Genomic DNA, 6,000 nt, shown 5'->3' with positions numbered 1-6,000 from the left:
TTGAATCAGCTGTGTGCAGCAATTTTTTCTATTAACGATAAAACCGCAGCATGCTACGGTTTTATCTCCGGCCAAAAAAAGGAGATTTTATTGTGAAACTCACCTGTAAAATCTTTTTCTCGTCTTTTCCATTGGGGGACACAGACCATGGGTATAGCTTAGGCCATTACTAGAAGGAGACACTATGCAAATAAGAAAAACAGCTCCTCCTCCACTGGCTATACCCCCATGCTCCAACAGGAGGACCTCAGTGCGTGCAAAAGCAGTAGGAGAAGGAGACCAAAAAGATATTAACAATGAAAAACAGAACCGAGCAATACCGCCATAGGGCCGTTAACCACAAGGTCCCAACAGAATTGAACCAACCCCTCCTGCAACAGACAAGAATGGGTGGGAGTTTACAGGTGAGTTTCACAAAAAATCTCCTTTTCTCGCTTATTCCATTGGGGGACACAGACCATGGGACGTCCTAGAGCAGTCCATGGGGTGGGAAGACCAGCACCTACAGAGGGAAAACGTCAAACGGTTAAACAGGAACCACAGCCTGCAATACCTTGCGCCCGAGGGCAGCATCAGCCGAAGCCACAGAGTGCAGCTGGTAAAACTTTGTAAAAGGTATGTAAGGACGACCAGGTGGCCGCCTTACAAAGCTGCGATGCAGAGGCTCGATTGCGCCTAGCCCAGGAGGCCCCCACCGCCCTTGTGGAGTGCGCGGTAACCCCAGCCGGGGGCACCCTACCCCGGGACCGATAGGACATGGCAATAGCCGACCGAATCCACCGAGCTACGGTGACCTTGGAGGCCGCCAGACCATCACGAGGCCCCTTGGGAACCACGAAAAGGGAGTCCAAGCGGCGAAAGGGGGAGGTAACCGATAGGTACACCCACAAAGCACGGACAACATCTAGAGAATGGAGAGCACGCTCCTTGGGGTTTGCCGGGGAAGGGCAAAAGGAGGGCAGGACTACGTCCTCATTAAGGTGGAAGGCGGAGACCACCTTGGGCAAAAAAGAAGGGACTGGTAGCATTACCACCTTATCCTTGTGGAAGACCAAAAAGGGGTCCTTAGAGGAAAGGGCGGCCAGCTCCGATACCCTCCTGATAGAAGTGATGGCCACGAAAAAGACCACCTTCCAGGTGAGAAGACTCAGGGAAATTTCCCGCAGGGGCTCAGAACGAGCCGCCTGGAGGGAAGACAGAACCAGGTTCAGATCCCACGGGGCAGGGGAGGAACATACAGAGGGACCGAATGTGCCACCCCCTGAAGGAAGGTCCTTACCGGACCGAGCAGAGCCAGAGACCGCTGAAAGAAAATGGCCAGAGCGGAGACCTGACCCTTCAGAGAGCTCAGGGACATTCCCATCTCAAGGCCCGACTGGAGAAAGGAGAGGACCACCGGAACGGAGAAACGAAGGGGAAAAACGCCTATCTTCTCGCAAAATCTAAGAAAGGCCTTCCAGGTACGATAATATATCCGGGAGGAAGCTGGCTTCCTGGCTTTGATCATGGTCTTCATGACGGAGTCCGAGAAGCCCCTCTTCTTCAAGATAGTGATCTCAACAGCCACGCCTTTAAACAAAGTGTCTGTAAATTCTGGTGGAAGAGCGGTCCTTGAGACAGCAGGTCCTTCCTGAGAGGAAGAGGCCATGGAACGTCTGCCAGCACCCGGGTGACCTCCGAGAACCAGGCACGGTAAGGGCAATCGGGGGCAATGAGGATGATCGGGATTCCTTCTGCCGCGACCCTGCGAAGAACCTTTGGGAGTAGAGGCAGTGGTGGGAAGACATTGAGGAGTGTGAAGTCTTGCCACAGAGACACAAGAGCGTCCACTCCGTAAGCCTCCGGATCCCGAGCTTGGGCCAGGAACGTGGGAACCTTGTTGTTGAGCCTGGACGCCATCAAGTTCACGTCCGGGCGGCCCCAACGGCAAAAAGATGTCCTCGAATACATCCGGATGCAGAGACCACTCTCCCAGGTCCACCCTGTTGCGACTGAGAGTCCGCCGTCCAGTTTTCAACCCCCGGGATGTACACTGCAGACAGTATTGGAACGTGAGCCTCCGCCCACTGGAGGATCCTTTTCATCTCCTGCATCACCGTCCGGCTGCGGGTCCCGCCCTGATGATTGATGTAAGCTACGGCTGTGGCATTGTCCGACTGAACCCTTACCAGGAGACCCGCCAGGAGAGGGGTCCAATGAGACAGAGAGGAAAATTACTCTGAGCTCCAGTATGTTGATCGGAAGGCGGGCTTCCACCTCTGACCACATCCCCTGAACCGTCCGAGCCCGGAGAACACCACCCCAACCCAGGTGACTGGCATCGGTGGTGACACTGTCCAGGAGATTGGAAGGAAGGATCTCCCCAAAGTCAGATTCCGAGGGGACAGCCACCACGGGAGTTCCATGCGAACCCGAGGAGGTAGGCAGATCCGAGAGTCCAGACCCCGCGATGTCCTGTCCCAGAAGGACAGGATCACCTGCTGCAGAGGCCGCGTGTGAAACTGGGCAAAGGGGACTGCCTTGAAGGAGGCCACCATAAGCCCCAGAACCTGCATGCACTCCCGGATGGAGAGACACGGGGAGTGCAGAAGGCGAGAAACTGACTCCCGTATCCGAGAGGTCTTGTAATCCGGAAGGAATACCTGGGCTGCAGTGGTGTCCATAATCATCCCCAGTAAGGTTACCCTCTGGGAAGGTTGGAGAGAGGACTTCGGGAAGTTGATCAGCCAGCCGAACTGTTGCAGAGTCTGAACAGTGATCCTGACGCTGTCTTCGGCCTGGGGATGAGAGGGAGCCTTTATCAGTTTGTCGTCCAGGTAGGGCAACAGAGTTATGCCCCTGGTACGGAGAAGCGCCATGAGCGGCGCCAAAATCTTTGTGAATACCTAAGGGGCATTGCCAGCCCAAAGGTAAGGGCGACGAACTGATAATGACGGCCGCCAATGGCGAATCGCAGGAATCTGTGGTGAGATTCTGCGATAGGGACATGTAGATAGGCGTCCCGGATGTCCACTGACGCTAGAAACTCCCCTGGAAGAAGAGAAGCAATAACGAAGCAGAGGGATTCCATCCAGGAACCTCCGCACCCGCAGGGACTTGTTTAATAGCTTCAGGTCTAGGACCGGACGCACTGAACCCTTTTCCTTTGGTACTACAATGAGATTCGAGTAGAACCCTGCGCCCTGTTCCTCCAGGGGAACTGGGTCAACTACTCCCCGGTCCAGAAGGGAAGAGACCGCTTGTAAAAGGGCTGAGGCTCAGGGCCGGATCCCCTGGAACACGAGAAGGAAGGCAACGTTCCGGAGACCTGGAAACTAATTCTATTTTGTAACCGGAAGTCACAATTTCCAGGGCCCAGGCGTCTTGAACGTGAGCTCTCCAGACTTGCTGAAAGGAGAGCAGGTGGGGGCGCCGCTTCAGGCGGAGGACTGCTTAGGAGCCGTGGGGGGGGGGGGGGCAGAACTTCCCTGGAATTGTGCCCGCGGGCGCCAGGAAGGTTGGGGCTTAAAGGAAGGCTTCTTGCGGGAGTCCCGAGAGCCGCCGGAGAAGCGCCGAAAGGACTGGTTTCTAGGGCCAGAGGGGCCAGATCTGAAAACGCGCTTGGCTCTAGACTAGGGCAGGTGGGTGCTCTTGCCCCCCGTAGCGTCCGATAATCTCGTCCAGCTTAGCACCGAAGAGCCTGGAGCCCGCAAAGGGGAGGCTAGTGAGGGAACGCTTGGAGAAAGAGTCGGCGTCCCAGCCCTTCAACCAGCCCTCCCTGCGCTGCGTGACAGAGAGGGCCGAAACATTCGCAGAGTGCTAACATCCAATGAGGCCTCACAGAGGAATTTTGTCGCCCGAGACATCTGGAGGACGAAGTTCAAGGTGTCCGCAAAGGCATCCTGCTCCGCGAGGTCCTGATGGAGGCGCAGCAACCACACCGAAAGTGCCCTGGCTACCCAGGCCGAGGCGAACGCAGGCCGCAGGCCAGTGCCCGCCAGAGTGAAGATGGCTTTGGAAATAGAATCCAAATGTCTGTCAACAGAGTCCTGTAGGGAGGACCCATCTGGCCACCGGCGGGTCGAACTTAGGAGGTGAAGAACTACTGCTGCATGTTTTCTGCTGGGAAAGGATAAAGAGTATCCATGCGCCTTGTGGCAGAAAAACTGATTAGGGCGCTCCCAGGCCTTAGAAAGGACCTTGGCAAACTTGCCATGAATGGGGAAAGTGACTGCCTCTGGTTTCCTGGAATGGAACAGGGGGAATTCCTGGCTACTAGAGGAAGGAGGTTCCCCCTGGATGTCAAAAGTGTCACGGACCGCCGTGACCAAGTCTGCCACCATGGTGGAGAGCTTAGGCGAGGGTTCCAGCTCAGTGTCCTCGTCCGAGCTGGACCTTTCCCCTTCAGATCTGTAGTCCCTGCGAGGGGGAGAGGCTGAACACTCCTCCAGACGAGGGGGGAGAAGCAGAGTCATCCGAGGAGGGATGCTGCTGTGTATGCTTGCCTCTTAACAGTCGAGCGTCCTCTGTGGGGGGCACCGGGAGGTGGAGCGGTGCTAACCACAGGATCCGTGGCCACCATGCGTTCCATAAAGGCCATGGCGGCACGCGAGACTTGCGCTAAGTCCGCGGCCGCCCTAGATATTGCCGAGGCCCAGGAGGGCTCCAAAGGGGCGGAAGAGGGACTGGGCTGGTTTGGGGGAGGAGGATGATCCTGTCCCAAGGCAAGAGTCACAGGATCCTGTGACCGATAGTGGCAAGCAGCATACCTTACAGGGTCCCAGTGGGGCCCGAGTTGCCGCCTTAGATTTTTGGGAGGCCCCAGGTTTTGGCATGATGGCGACAATCCCGGAGTCAGGGTCTCCTACTGTTTTGCAGAACACTAAATCTGTCCTACCGCGACCTGTGAGGAGCTGCCACACATGGAGAAGCGCAGGAGCTGACGCAATAAGCTCCGCCCCCAGATCGCACTGGAAGTTTGAAAAAGGCAGACCCCAGCTCCGAAAATGGCGTCCACCACCAGAGGTGCAGGGGTTAACGGGCCTTCCGAGCCGAACTGAGTGGCGCAGGAGCCTGGCGCTGCGGAGTAAAAGGAATAGCCACTGCCCCAAGAGGAATCCCTCCTCCCTCTCAACCCAGCAGGTCCTCCCTGATCTACCGGCAAGCACTAAGAAACAGTCACACAGGGAGCGCGTGGGGGGTGCAGGAGAGCCGCATGTACTTATCTGCATCCTGCAGTCTTCACCCTCTGCTCCAGACCAGTAGGGTTCACCTCTTCAGTCAGCTGGCACAAGGAGTGGCAGTGATCTGGATAGAGAGTAGGAGTAGGTGACCCTGGAATCTGGTAGGCCGCCAGAGCTGCAGGTCGAGCCCAGTTCCACTTATCTTCTTATCACACACTACAGGAGGGACAAACCTGCAGGAGTGTCACCTCCTTACCAGACACTAAGCTAAAAACAGGTCCTCCTGTTGGAGCATGGGGGTATAGCCAGTGGAGGAGGAGCGGTTTTTCTTATTTGCATAGTGTCTCCTCCTAGTAATGGCCCAAGCTATACCCATGGTCTGTGGCCCCCAATGGAATGGGCGAGAAACTGAACACTTGCCTGAATGCCGGATCCAGCATTTTTTTTTTCCCATAGGAATGTATTCGTGCCAAATCGGTCAAAAAAAATAATATAAATTTGACAAAATAAACTGCTGGATCCATTTTTCCAGATGACACCGGAAAGACAGATCAGGCATTTCAATGCATTTGTAAGATGGATCTGGATCCTGATCAGTCTTACAAATGCCATCAGTTGGCATACGTTTTGCCGGCGATGGAACTGCTTGCCGGATCACTCTGCCGCAAGTGTGAAAGTAGCCTAAACTTGACATTTGTTTGCCTTACTCGCCAACAGATTTGTGGTGCAATATGTTACATCCTAGGCCATGCCCCTTTAGCAAGCTCAGGAGAATTTTTTATTTTTTTTTAACCTAGGTCTGCCAAATTGGAACAGAAGCATGGCACTGCCATTTTCT

Source organism: Bufo gargarizans, chromosome 4 (assembly GCF_014858855.1).
Source record: "Bufo gargarizans isolate SCDJY-AF-19 chromosome 4, ASM1485885v1, whole genome shotgun sequence".
Classification (NCBI taxonomy): domain Eukaryota; kingdom Metazoa; phylum Chordata; class Amphibia; order Anura; family Bufonidae; genus Bufo; species Bufo gargarizans.
This window is presented reverse-complemented; position numbering follows the sequence as displayed.